The sequence below is a fragment of the Palaemon carinicauda genome, chromosome 34, assembly GCF_036898095.1.
Source record: "Palaemon carinicauda isolate YSFRI2023 chromosome 34, ASM3689809v2, whole genome shotgun sequence".
NCBI lineage: Eukaryota > Metazoa > Arthropoda > Malacostraca > Decapoda > Palaemonidae > Palaemon > Palaemon carinicauda.
This window is the reverse complement of record NC_090758.1, coordinates 31,282,267-31,297,934: the sequence shown is the minus strand read 5'-3', so window position 1 is coordinate 31,297,934 and position 15,668 is coordinate 31,282,267. Positions and strand designations below refer to the sequence as shown.

At 35.5% G+C, this 15,668-nt stretch overlaps 1 pseudogene; it reads left to right on the top strand.

Annotated features, from left to right (window-relative positions):
* Positions 1-689: 689 nt before the first annotated feature.
* Positions 690-15,318, top strand: LOC137626795 (uncharacterized; annotated as a pseudogene).
* Positions 15,319-15,668: the final 350 nt, after the last annotated feature.

Sequence of the window (15,668 nt, the reverse complement as noted above, 5' to 3'; positions counted from 1 at the left end):
AATAAAGAATCTCTTCTCCCTTGTGGATAAAAACACAGAGGTCAAGATGATAATTTATTATCAAACCACCAAGACGAGATCCCTCATCATGAGGAACAATGCCAACCCTCTAACTCAATACATCCTTAGACAGACCAACTTGGTCTGTTCCTACTTATGCCCTGTTACTGGATGCTCTGTACGTTACATAAGAATGACCACAATGCGTTTGTCTAAGAGACTATCCTGTCACGTTCAACACAGCGCTATAAGTGCTCGTGCCCTCCACGACCATACCAACAACATTAAATGTGAGGAAATAGTCGAGAACACTAAGATAATCGGCCGTGCTCCAGATAGCAGAAGACACTGAATCCTTAAAGCTCTACTTATACAGAGAGAAAAACCGACACTCAACAATACCCAGGAAATCTTCCTTCTTCCTTCCTGTCAAAGGAACAACAGACTGAAAAGTAACCTTACAAATCATGAAATCCACAGTCAAGACAATTCTACCGATCAAGACACTACCAACCAAGACCACTTTAATCAGCGACTGGATACCCTGCCTAGTCTTGATACACTCCCGGCGATCGCTCTCACCAATCAGAGCCCAGGTGCTGGAGGACAAGCTGGCGACTCATCATCCATGATTGAGTAGGAAGGCAGTCTGCCTGAAGTACAACTGCTCTCGGCGAGTGGCTTACCCAATGAGGACCCGGCATCCCTACCAATCCCACTATTACTCTGACTATGACGCCCGAGGTAACCAATGTAAATTCACTGCCTCTTTGCCTAAGGCAGAATTGTCCTGTCACATTCATCCAGGCACTATAAGAGCTCATGCACTACACGTCTACAAGAACAACATTAAACGTGAGGAAATAATTAAGAACACTAAGATAATGGGCCATGCTCCAGAGAGCAGAAGACTTCGAATACTTGAAACTTTACTTATACAGAGAGAAAAACCGGCACTTAATTCTACCCAGGAAATGTTCTTTCTCTCCTCCTGTCACAGGAACAAGACAATGAGGAGTAATTCTACCAACCATGTCATCTCCAACCGAGACAAGTCTACCGATCAAGACACCACCGACCAAGACAGTTTTGATCAGCGACAAGAAAGCCTGCCTAGTCTGCATACCCTCTCGGCGAGCGCTTCCACCAATCAGTGCCCAGCTGCCAGAGGACAAGATGGCGACACATCAGCCTTGAGTGAGTGGGAAGGCAGTCTGATTGAACTAGAGCCGTTCAGGGCGAGCACCTTAGCCAATGAGAATCCACCATTCTATCAACAAGACTATTTACTTTCCCCACGACGCACGAGGCAGCCTCTTTAAATTAGCTGCCTCTCTACCTAAGCCAGAATTTCCATATATAAGGATGCATCTATCATCGTTTCTACCACTCTAGCCTGAAAAAAAGGGAGATAGCACTCCTGAAACGTGTAGCTTGTTCTCTGTATTCTTTTACCCGACTTGTAAATTTTACCTAGCTTGTAAACTTTACATTAAAACCTTGATTCGCAAAGAATTTCTGAATTTGACTACCCATCATAAAGGATGACTCTTGCCCAATTACTGGCTGTATGCAGTAATCCTTAGAAGAAGATAATAAGAGTCATTGATAAGGTAAAGTATAAGATCAAGGCAACTGAGGCAGTAATTATTTTTTAACAAAACTTGCCAGAAACAAGGTCTACTACCCAAAAACATAATAATAATAAAAATAATAATAATAATAACAATAGAAATATTATTATTCTTATTATTATTATTAATAATAATAATAATAATAATAATAATAATAATAATAATAATAATAATAATAATAATAATAATAATAATAATAATAATTATAGTAAAAATAATAATAATAATATTATTATTATTATTATTATTATTATTATTATTTTTATTAACAGGTAAACGAGAAATATATTTCATACTTCTCTCTCTCTCTCTCTCTCTCTCTCTCTCTCTCTCTCTCTAACCAATGAAACATGAAATCTAATTATCTTTTTCTCTCCACCCAGTCGTGCCCGAGGAAAAACCGCTCATCCACGGTACACAGCATGAGTACCACATAGGTGACTTGGCCAGATTGACCTGCACATCAGCCAGGTCACTTCCACCAGCCCAACTGACCTGGCAGATCAACGGGGAAACAGGTGAGATAGGTCACTAATTGCTTTCTTTTATAGTTAAGTATTTGGATATAAAATTATTTTCTAGTTTTTCATTTTGGTATAATTCTATTTTTAAGTTTATCATTTGGATGTAATTTTATTTTTTTTGTTTATCATTTGAGGATAATTCTATTTTCTAGTTTATCATTGATATATAATTTTATCTTATAGTTTATCTTTTAGATTTATTTCTGTATCATAGTAAATCATTTGTATATAATTCTACTGTCAAGGTTATCATTTGGATAAAATTATATTTTCTAGTTTAGCATTCGGATATAATTCTACATTCTTGTTTATCATTTAGATAGCATTTCTACTTTCTTGTTTGTCATTCGGATACAATTATATATCCTAGTTTTTGGGCTCAGGCAGTGGCCCAGAATGGGGAAACTTAAAGGAAAAGAAGGATGGAGGAAGGCAAAAGCTCAGCCTTGCCGGGCCTACATACTGAATGAGGGCTCAAATGGACGGGGGAGGAATTAGATTCAGGCTTCCATCCGACCATATCCCATCCATATTGGGTAGCATGGATAGGGAAGGCAGTCCAAGGGAGGGCTGAAGAACACTCAAAGACAGATAGGGGCTTCTGCCGGCAGCCGGCTCAGCCGGCAGCAGGCAGGAGACCCCAGGCCAATTCTACAGACTACCCATAGGGTCGAATGTAGAACGAACGGCCAGGGTATGTGGAGGCTAGGCCAACACAAAAAGGACAGCAGGGGAGGGGCAAGGGTCCTATAGGTGAGGGTAATACCCGAAGGTACTACCTACCTGGGCGATTCGGATCCCATAGAAGACAACCTCATGGATGGGAATTCAATTTCCCAGTTAGGGGTTAGTCTAGTGAGAAGGCGACACCAGAATGCAATCTCAAAAGGAATGGAATCTCGTACTAGAGATATTCGTCAGGAAGAAGAATTCAATTCTTCGGCTAAAGATCTACCAGCACAGGACTGTGTGCTAGGCCAAGAGGGCGGGGGGGGGGGGGAATTGTCATACAAAACCCGGGGTAAGGCCTAGGGAGGTTTAGCCTCCTGTAAGGGCAACCTAACCAGACCCGGAAAGTCATTTCACCAGACGCACGGATGCCAAACACAGACATTCTACTCTGATGTCCAGTTCTAGGCTTGAAACCGACTCAGTGGTGAAGAGAAAGAAAATGGGACGTCCCCAGTAAAGATTTGCCAGAACTCAGTTCAGGGCAAAGCCAAGGGAGGGTAGCCTAGGCTAGTCAGAGGGAGAGGAATTGCTCTTAAATCCCACCAGGAGATTGGTATTGGCTTGAAAGGTATAGGAGGTATCAGTCTCCCCTTAAAAGGCAATACAAGAGCAATTGGGGACATGTATGAAAGTATACTAGAGCCCTCGGCTAGTAGGCCTAGGAGCAGTGAGAATCGTTCACCGAAACTATCTCGTATACTATCTTGGAAGAGGAAAAATAAATGCGAGTAATATCTTAAATGTATAAAATATTCCATGAGCTTCAGTAAAACTTTACCAGGAAGGTTATATCATAGATTAAGGGAGCCATAGATGCGTCACTACATTATGACAAGGTGTCACACCACCGCATGCAGCGCCATCTATGTTCTATTGCGGTCATAACGGCCGGCTCAAGCAGCAGCTGTGTTTGATCATAGATGTATTATTTTAAGAAGTTTGATTATCCGTGGAAACTGGTTTGATACGTGACAAATAAAAAAAACTAATGGAAAGCGTGAAGCATAGCTAAATTGATTGGTGGTTTTGAAGATCCTTGGCAACACACAATCTATAAAATAACTTCCATCCCTGGTAAATGATTGTACTAGTAAAAATTAAATCCCAGCAAAAATATGAAAAAAAAAAGTTTAAGTTTCCTAGTGTCTGTGGTTCCAGTCCAGGCTTTCTTGGTATGAAGTGAATTATACCGGGACTTTAATTGGCAGAGTGTGTCATATACTATTATCTAGTAATCTCCCTAAATTTACTAGCACTGGTGATATTAAACTTTTTTATTGTACCAGGTACAGTAATTAGGCTCAATAAAACCGTTAATAAAATAAAACGTCATTACATTGCTGTTGTTCGCAACTTGTTTATCCACAAAATATATATTCAGCCCTTGGTACATAAAAGAAAAATAATGTAATTTTTTTTCTATGGTTAAATTAAAAAAATTGAATTTTCGCAAAATTGTCTAAAGTCCAAATACCCGCCAATAGATGTACTTACACGATACTTGATTTTCAAAAAAACAAAGAAAAAGCAAGGTTGGTGGATTTGTTTTTTCATAAGGAATTTATTTTCATGGTCATAACATTAGCCCATCATAGCTATTTCATATAATAGACAATAGTTTGCACCTGTTGTTATTCAGATCATGTATTTATCATCAATTGTTATTAAAAGTACATCACTTCGTTAACAATCAATGTTGGATTGACAACAAAATCACATGCTTTTCACCGAATATTATAGCAATAGCAAAAATTTATGGCAAAAATCACTTTTATTCCTGAAATGAACAAGGAACAATCGGCATTTATAACCAGACATGCGTGTAATGTTGGAAAAGTACTGTAGACAAAATTTGAAGAAATGATATGCAAATAGGACACAAATGACCACAACACCTATATTGCAATCACATGGCAGTCTGTTCCGATTGGTTCACAAAATCAAGGTAAATTTCATATGTTCAAGTTTTTTTTTTCTCCAATCACTACTCGATGCATTATATTCTCAAATCTGTAGAAGACACTCACTTTTATTTCTTCCAATCCACATTCAAACAGATTGATCTACAGACAAGAGACTTCTCATCATGCTCATATCTGTTAAAGTATTAAATAGTGATGGAGCCGATTATTGACTTTTTTGATCATCACTTGAAAAAACAAACCGATTCCGATAATCGATTTGAAAATCTAGGAATCAATTATCTAAAACAAACCAAAAAGTTGTGCAGGAAAAAAAGAAAAAAAAAAGTGTGCATAAAATAAATTGTGTTTCGGTCAGTTCGTGCATAACAGTTGGGTGGGGATGGGCCATAGCGAATAGAAAACGCATTGAGAACTGGGATTGAAGCATAGATTGATTGAGGCAAGCAGTGATTGACAATCTGGCAAGGCAACACACCTGCTGACAGAATCAATGCACTCTATCTTAATAGACGAAGCGGAAAAACACCTTTATTATCGCCCACAGAAACGCCCCCAAAAATCTCATTATTTAGTACTTACCTTTCAATATTGGATACATTTTCCAGACTTTGGAAAGGTGAAAAAAGCTGATTCCGGGTTCTTGGCTCTCGAATTGCAGCAATTTATAGCAGCACAGTACTGCGAATGGCTGTTAACTCTCGGCATGGTTTGGTCATCAAGTCACCGCAACTAAAACCAGATGGCGCTGCTGTGTATGGTGTGACAAAAACGCCATATGGAAAGGCAGAGATGACGCATCTATGGCTCCCTTAATCTATGGTTATATCATGCATGAAGTGTGAAGGTGCCTAGGCTAGGAAGCAGCTAGCTCGTGAGGTTTAAAATATTTAGCAAAATTCACGATAACAAGGACATAATATAAAAATCCCTAGCTAAATTGCTAAATAGCTAAAGTTAAGAAGTAAGCGATGCCGGGATAGTCGTTTTAGGCTAACTAAATGTACAAAAAGAACGACTGCGTTCATGACGCCATCCGGCTGGCAACAGCTCTTTTTACGTTAATTACGATCTCAATCAAAGAGTAAAACTGGCAAGAGCTTACATTTACACAATTCAAAGATATTACTTAACTTTCCAGAGGCAGATGAAGCTGGTGAAGACATCATAACAGCGAAATAAATCCAAAATAGCGAGAGATAACATGCGATAAACACCGGTCAGCAAAGCTACAAGGGAAAAGAATGGCTAGATGGCACCACGGGGCGGCGGGGGGTGGCGCCTATTTACAGTATAGTAGGAGCGTTGCCTAATAACGGCTCTCCTATATTCTTGCCACTTTTTCCTCTCGAAGGGGAAAAACGCTATTAGGGGTGTAGATAGCTGTGAGACGTGTCAAGAATACATCCTTTGATTTTATGCGATGTCCCTTATTAAAAATCTTCAAGGGATATTCGTTCCAGGAGTTAGAATTCTGGATACCTTTGGTAAATTCTCTGGGATATATCACTGTAGTCAAATATAACCTAGGAAGCTACTAACGAAGGAACTTCCATCAGGACGACATGGCTACCTCACCCAAAAATTGATTTTTTGCTTCGCTCAAAATTCGTTTTATCCTTCGGATATAATTCCATATTTTTGCTTATAATTTGTAGGTAATTCTAGTCTTTAGTTTATACTTTATAGGATATTCTATTTTCTAGTTCACCATTTGTATTTAATTTCTTTTTTTTCTAGTTTATCATTTGTATATAATTTCAAATTTTAGTTTATTATTTGGATATATTTATATTCCATTTTTTATTATTTAGTTTACCCATTTGATAAATATCTATTTCCGAGTTTATCATCTGGATATAATAATATTTTTAAGCTTATCATTTGGATATAATTTCATATTTTAGCTTATAATTTGGATATAATTATATTTCATTTTTTTTTATTCTATATTATGAAAATACTTAGTTTTTGTAAATGTTTTATTCAAAGAAATTTATACATATAATTAAGTTGGATATAATATTTTTAAGTATAGAATTTATAAAGGGGGTTTTATCCGTGTTTTTTTTTTTTTTTTTTAATATTTTCATACCATTTTTGTGGTCTCTAAATATTCTCTCTCTAAAAAAAGGAGAAAGCAAGAGAATAAGGCTAAAAGGAGTTATGAAAAAAACTTCCCAATTCAATTACATAGAGAGAGAGAGAGAGAGAGAGAGAGAGAGAGAGAGAGAGAGAGAGAGTCTGTAAGATAAAGTAAGAGAGATATAAGTTTTCCCCTCCAGTTAACAGCATCCATTTTTAGCCGGAACATTTCCTCTCGAGTATAGAGACATTAGAGCTAAAAGGATTTTTCATCGTTACAAATCTAAAAATTCATTTACAGTATATCGTCTCGCTAACCCCCCGTTGTTCCTGTGACATTGCGGAGGTTATGAAGAACTAGAGGATACAACGGCTCTTAGGGATATATTAAACCACAATTACATTTAAACGCCACTTCTCGAAAACTTCATTAGGGATACCCTGGTACAACACTGTTTTGGGATCACCCAGCACGAGGTTGCCAGAGGACCCGCCAGATAAAACAATTACTGAAAGCATTCGTGGTCTACTGGGAATATATTCCTTACTATTTTTCTTTTTCAGATGTGGGGGACCCTCTCTCTCTCTCTCTCTCTCTCTCTCTCTCTCATTCTCTCTCTCTCTCTCTCTCTCTCTCTCTCTCTCTCTCTGAGTTGTATTTGTATGCCGGTGAAGTGAACACTTGTGCGTCCCTAAAAAATATCCTGATTTAACGCGGATAACAAGAAGCCTATCGAGTGAAATATAGCTACAAGTTTTCGTGAATAGTCGGTGATTAGTTTGAGGGCAGAAAAGTGAGATAAATCGTCGGCATAGGATAGTTATCTTGTGAATTAATAAAAATGTGAACAAGATGGCATTGTATAACACAGGCAACTCGTGGAGAGACATCGCTGGAGTCAGCAAAGGCAAATTTCATGAGTTGGCGAAACAGGAGCTCGACCAATTGACAACAGATGTCACTAACAACTCCAACCAGTGTGACGGAAAAATATTCGCAGACATATTGAAACAATATGATCCAATAGACTGGAACAAATCTGCGGAAAACATCAGTAAAATAATTGAAGAAATTCCAAAGAAGATCCAAGTGTTAAAGAAACTTATAAAGAAAGTCTACATCAATCAACAAATCAATCAAAGAACAATAACAAGTCCAATATGGTGAATATGCTGATTGATGCATTGGGAAAAAGAATGCCAAAATGGTGTAATACATGTAAGATATGGTATTCCATTAATAATCCTCAACAACTGATTAGAAAATGTAATGCCTGTAATGTTCCAACACACCCCACATGTGCTGAAATACAGCAAAAAATAAAAATAGAGACACAAAGGTATTCTGCTCAACATGCTTAGTCTGGATAGAAAATATAATTAAGTCGAGACTAAAGCTGCAATTAGTTGAAGAAGAAGAAGAAGAAGAAGAAGAGAAGAAGAAGAAGAAGAAGAAGAAGAAGAAGAAGAAGAAGAAGAGAAAAATGAACAGGATATGTGTAAGGATGCAGAGGAAATCATTGTTATAACTTATGATGCCATCCAAAAACATACCTATGAAGAAATAAATTATCAGATGGAAACAAATAATAGACCCAAGAGACTCTACCCGGACCTACATACTTTTAGGGAAGAGCAAGAACAAGAAAAAAAAGAAAAGAAAGATATAGTCTGTAATAGGCTGAAAAGAGGGAATTGCAAATTTGGCGAAAGATGCTACTACAAGCATCCAAAGATATGCCATAATTATGAAATATATGGTAAATGTGCGTATTTAGACGGATATGGAGACGAATGCAGAGATCTTCATCCAAAAATATGCAAAACCCTAAAAGAATGAAAAGGATGCAGTTACAACAAAAAATGTCGATATATGCATCCTGCAACTATGAATGAGAGTAAGAAAACTCAGAAAACTGAATAGAAAAACAAAAATGAAACAAAAAAGAAACAAAAAAGCAGGCCGCGTATATACCGCACTATGCACCAAAAATGGCCTTTCAACCTAAATCTCCACAAATAGAGCCCAACTACAAAGAATGCATATATAATACCATGGGTTGGTGCAGATATGGGGATAATTGCAGGTTTACACACAAAAATAAGTATGAAGGCGAAAGAACAAATATTATGGAAAAGTTGGATTTTTTAATGGGCAGAATTCCGAGAAATGAAGAAAAGAACATCATATCAGAACAGGAAGGAAGCATGGGAGAATCCATATTATTACCAATATTAAATAATGGAAATGAAACACAAACAATAATAGTGATGAATGCTTAGGGTTTAGTCGACGAGTAACTCTAAAAGGAAAATAGAGTTCCTAGAAGAACTAACCCAGATTGAAAAAATAGATATATTAAATATAAGTGAAACATGGTATTCCCAAGAGACTGGCAGTGATGACCAGATAAAGGGTTTCCAAACTTATAGATCAGACAGAAAAAATAGGAATCAAGGGGGAACCGCAATATATGGAAGAGACATAAATCAAGGAAAAGTCTGTGAAAAATACAGCAACACAGAATGTGAATTGATTGCAGTAGAATTTGAATTTGAAAAACTTGTGAATATTGTAGTTTACAGACCCCCAAACACTAAGGAGTTTGACATAATAATAGAAAAAATAGATGATATATGTAGAAACCATAAAGACTGGAATATACTCCTATCCGGAGATTTTAACTTTCCTTTCGTGGATTGGAAAGAACGGATAGAAGAAAGTGGTTGTATGTATACATATAAAAAAGAGAATAATAGTAGCGCAGAAGATAAGAGGCAATTTGAAAAGCTTCAAGATATGCTATTAGAACATAATATGCAACAAATAAACCACATTCCAACAAGAAAGGAAAATGTCCTAGATCTAGTATTTGTGAATGAGGTGAATTATGTTAAAGAAATAATAGTGTATAACACGGGAATTTCAGACCACAATGTCATAGAATTGATAGTTCATTCCAAAGCAAGTGATCACAGAATTAATAAAAGCACAAAACTTTGGGAAGGATATGGAAAATATAACTTTTACAGTAAGAATATAAAATGGTCAGAAATAAATGAAGAACTGAATAAAGAATGGAAAAATGTATTTATAAGTGATAATATACAGGTAAATACGGACATACTGTACAAATACTGGAGAAAATTGTTGAAAATTATGTACCGAAAAAAAAACAATAAACAAAAGACGTGCATACCAAGAGACAGAAGGATCTTATTTCAGAAAATTAGAAAGTGGAAGAAAAATCTTGCAAAAAGAAAAAAATGTGTGGAAAATGAGGGAAATAAAATGTAAGATAGAAAATGCAGAACAAAAGATTATACAGTCGAAAGAAAATGAAAAAAGGGACTTAGAAGAAAGGACACTTCAAAATATAAAAAGAAACCCCAAAGTACTTTACTCCTATGCAAAAAAGATGAATAAAAGGAGAATAGAAATAGGGCCCTCTAAGAATTGAAGGACGGCTAACGAATGAAAAAAAAGAAATATGCAACATATTAGCAGAAAAATATAAGAGTGAGTTCACGCCTAGAATTGCGAATGAGAATAATGAAACAGAAATGAGAGAAGAAAATGTTGAATATCTAACGGATATAGATATTAATGAAGCAGATATTGTCACGGCTATAAACGAAATTAAAAATGGATCGGCAGCCGGACCAGATGGAGTTCCAGCGATTTTGTTAAAAAAAACTGCAAACACTATCGCGAAGCCCGCTTGCAATACTGCTAAGACAGAGTGTAGATATGAGCGAGATATATGTTAAACATAAATTAGCTTATTATAACCCCTATCTTCAAAAGTGGATCAAGACTAGAGGCAAGCAATTATAGACCTGTTAGTCTAACATCACATATTATGAAAGTGTATGAGAGGGTAATAAAGAAGAAAATAATGAACAATTTGGTCAAAAATAATTTGTTTAATATGGGTCAACACGGTTTCGTACCTGGAAAAAGTACACAGACCCAACTGATAGCACACTATGAAAACATATACAATAATATGATAAATGAAAAAGACACAGATGTGATCTATCTAGATTTTGCAGAAGCCTTTGACAAGGTAGACCATAACATATTGGAGAAAAAAATGAGAAAGCATAATATTGTGGGAAAGATAGGAAAATGGGTAAAAGAATTCCTGCAAAACAGAAAACAGATAGTGGTTGCAAATGACGAGAAATCAGATGAAGCCCAGGTAATATCTGGTGTGCCCCAAGGTACGGTATTAGCTGCAGTGCTATTTGTTATTATGATCTCAGACATAGACTGTGATGTTGAAAACTCCGTAGTGAGAAGTTTCGCCGATGACACAAGAATAAGTAGAGAAATTACTTGTGGTGAAGATAGGAACTCACTACAAAGAGATCTAAACAAAATATATGAATGGGCGGCGATAAATAGGATGGTATTTAACTCCGATAAATTCGAATCAATAAATTATGGAAACAGAGAAGGAATGGTGTATGCATACAAGGGACCTAATAATGAGACAATCACAAACAAGGAAGCAATTAAAGGCCTTAGTGTAATTCTAAATAGGAATATGTTATGCAACGACCAAATAGCAACACTGTTGGCTAAATGTAAAGTAAAAATGGGAATGTTATTCAGATACTTTAAAACAAGAAAAGCTGAACACATGATTATGCTTTACAAAACTTATGTGCGTAGTACACTCGAGTACTGCAATGTGATATGGTACCCACACTACCAAAAGGATATTGCGCAAATAGAGAGTGTATAAAGGTCCTATACTGCTAGAATAGAAGAAGTTAAGGACCTTGACTACTGGGAAAGACTGCAATTTTTAAAACTATACAGTCTAGAAAGGAGAATAGAACGCTACATGATAATACAAGCATGGAAGCAAATAGAAGGAATTGCTGAAAACATCATGGAGCTTAAAATATCAGAAAGAGCAAGCCGAGGTAGATTAATAGTGCCAAAAAAGCCTTCCAGGTAAACTGAGAAAGGCGCACAGGACATTAATCCACTACGCATCAGCATCGATAATGCAGCGACTATTTAATGTGCTGCCAGCTCATCTAAGAAACATATCAGGAGTGAGCGTAGATGTGTTTAAGAATCAGCTCGATAAATACCTAAGATGCATCCCAGACCATCCAAGACTGGAAGATGCAAAATACGCCGAAGATGCATTTGCAACTCTCTGGTGGATATACGAGGGTGCCTCACACTGAGGGACTGGGGGAACCCAAACAAAAAATAAGGCAATAAGGCAATAAGGCTCTCTCTCTCTCTCTCTCTCTCTCTCTCTCTCTCTCTCTCTATATATATATATATCTATATATATATATATATATATATATACATATATATATATATATTATATAATGTTTATATATATATATATAATATATAGATATATATATATATATAATATAGATATATATATATATATTATATAAACTGACCAAATCTGTGACATGAATAAGGCCATGTGGGAAGCATTTATCATGCAGTTAACGCAAACTTTTTAATTTACTTTAACTACGATTATATATATATATATATATATATGTATATATATATATATATATATATGTATATATATACATATATATATATATATATATATATGTATTTGTATATATATATATATATATATATTATAATGTATATGTATATGTATATGTATATGGTTATATATGTATATGTATATTCATATACAGATACATATACATATACATATACATAAACATATATACATATAAAATACAACCACTCTTATTAACTCTTTAATCCTTACTCCGCCTGCCATTCTTCTCATATCAAATCTTAAATTAGAACCAGAATCTTTGATACATCCTCTCAATTACTTCACAGGCCCCTCCGGAATACCTGCTGAGTCTGCCGACCATCTCTTTCCCGGGATGGCCTAGCGCAGACCAAACTCCAGCTGAAATTCCTGGTGACCAGGTCACACTTCAAGCATGGCGAGATGACCCTCCGTTGCTCCGCCAGGATCTCGACCTTGTATTACAAGACGCAGCAGCACAGCGTCGACGGCCAGTTCAACTACAATGTGCCGGTCATGGAAATCCAGGGACATTTCAGCCCTTTCCAGTGACCAAGGTAAAGCTAGAAGGGGTAAGTTCTGATACAGGAAAATCCAAATGGGTATCCAGAATTATTGGGCTTCAGATGCAGGAGGATTCTAAGTGGGTATGTTTAAGATGTGATTTCAAAGTGGGTAGGTTTTCAGAAGTTAATTCAAAAGTTGTGCGTTTCAGATGCGAATTCAAAAGTGGTGGATTTTAAATGAAAGCTAATAAAAAAAGTAATGGGTTTCATTTGATGGTGAATGCAAAATTAGTGGGTTTCAGTTGAATGTAAATTCGAAAGTGGTGGGTTTCAGATATGATTGCAAAATTGGTGGCTTTCAGCTGTGAATTCAATAGTGGTGGGTTCAAGAGGAACGTAAATCCAAAAATAAGGTGCTTCAGCTGAAGGTGAATATAATAATGGTTAGCTTCAGATGAAGTAAGTTCAAATAAAGGATCTTCAGATAGAGTAAATTGAGAGACGAGCTATCAGACAGGTATATAGTGAAGGGGGAAGCTTGGCCAAATGCAAATCCAAATTGTGAATTTCAGATAAAGGTATAAATTGACTGGGAAGTTCAGACAATATTAGGCTACACCTAAAAGAGGACGATAAAAAAAAAGGTATAAACGGAAAAGAGGTCGTTTTTTATTTAATACAGAAAAGGGGAGTATGGACAATACTAGATGCCGAAAAGGAAGGTTCTAACAAAGATAATAACAAAAATGTTAAGTTAAGGAGAAAGTTTAAGACAAAGAAAGGTAATTTTAGACAAAGGTAAATACAGAAAAAGGTAGGTGTGGACAAAGATAAATACAGAAAAGAGGTAAGCGTGAAATGAAAGTTCAGACAAAGTTAAAAACAGAAAGGTAATGTTTGGACAAAGATGAATATAGAAATGGTACGTTCAAACAAAGATTAATACAGAAAGGGGATTTTGTCCAATAGTAAATAAAAGGAAGTGGAATTCGGACAAAGCAGAAAAGGGAAGTTTAGACAAAGTTATAGATAAATACACACACACCACACACACACACACACACACACATATATATATATATATATATATATGTGTGTGTGTGTGTGTGTGTGTCTGTGTGTGCATGTGTGTGTGCGTGTGTGTGTGTGTGCGTGCGTGTGTGTGTGTGTGTGTGTTTGTTGGTGGGTGTGGGTGTATATATTTTACCTATAGATTTTCATATAAGTTTCATAATGTTCTCTCTCTCTCTCTCTCTCTCTCTCTCTCTCTCTCTCTCAATAAACATTTAGAAATACCAATTCAAAAATGTAAAGAACATTTTGTAAACAGTTCCTCCTTTTAATTCCAGGAATGCCCCCCTCATCAGGCCAGCAACCAAAACCACATACCTTGGCACTTCTCCTCTCACTCGCGATTGTTGCGTTCTTGAGTGATTACCTCAGTCACAGCTTGCGCCAAAGCTGACTCGTTTCGGGTCACCCTCGAGTGGAGTAAGACTTCAAGTGATCTTATGCAGAATTAATCCATTTTCTGTTCTATTCCTGTGAGGGTTTTCAATCAACTCGGTTTGCGAATAGATTTTGAAAATGTGTTTCAATGTGTTTTCCGGCACTTATACAATGTGTGAAATATACAGCTGTGTAAAGTATTATTACGAATTCACGAAGAAAATAGAAAAATGTTGAAGAGACTGAAACATTTTATTGAGATGGAAGTAAACATTCTGGTGGAAAATATTAGAAAATTAAAAACAATGTTTATAATAAAAAATAAAGTAAGATAATTGTATTAAACGTAAATAATCAGCAATAAGATAAGATAAAAAAAAACATATGAAAGATACGGTGACGATGAAAACACAAAGTAACATATAATTGAAAGATAAGAAATGATTTATGAGTGAAAGAAAAGGAGATAATGCATCGAAACTAATAAAATTAAAACCTGAAATGAAGATATGACTTGTTTTAGTGTTGAAAGAAAAGTAAAGGGAAAAGGTATGAAATAAATCGCATAGTAAGAAAATGAATTATATGTGTGTTTATTAATGAGAAAATATATAGAAATGAGATAACAGACAATGAAGAACAGTTAAATAATGAACATGATGCATTTGAAGGATACAGATATCTAATAATTGATAATTATAGTTAATAGAAAATAAATGAAATTTGACATTTGGATGAATTTCCAAATATATAAACACTCCTGAGTGATAATTTTAAAAATTATATATTTTAGAAAATGTTAAATATACCAAAGAAAATTAACAAGTTTTCAAATAAACTTCCTATTGAATATTCCTGTATTCGACGTTTTTTGAGCATTTTCTGTAATGTTGTATCTTTATAAACAACTTGTAAATAAACACTTTCTATTGTTCTTTTTATTTAAATGAAATTATTATTTAGAATATTAATATTCAGACTCTTTAAATTGATATGACTAAGGTTTAGATCTTCATAGATGTGGATGACAATGACATAAAGATTATGTGATATAAGCTTACCATTTTCTCTTTGTAGGAAAATATAGAATACAATAAAGTATAAAGGATTAAAATACATCGAATATTTTCCCCTCTATTGTTCTGTTTATCGTTAGTTAAAATGATTTTTCCTGGCCTAGCTTTTTACTATTTTATTCATTTCACTTTGGTTTATTCTGAAATGTTTTAATAGTCATCATTTTGGTTGGTTTTTCGGATAGATAGTT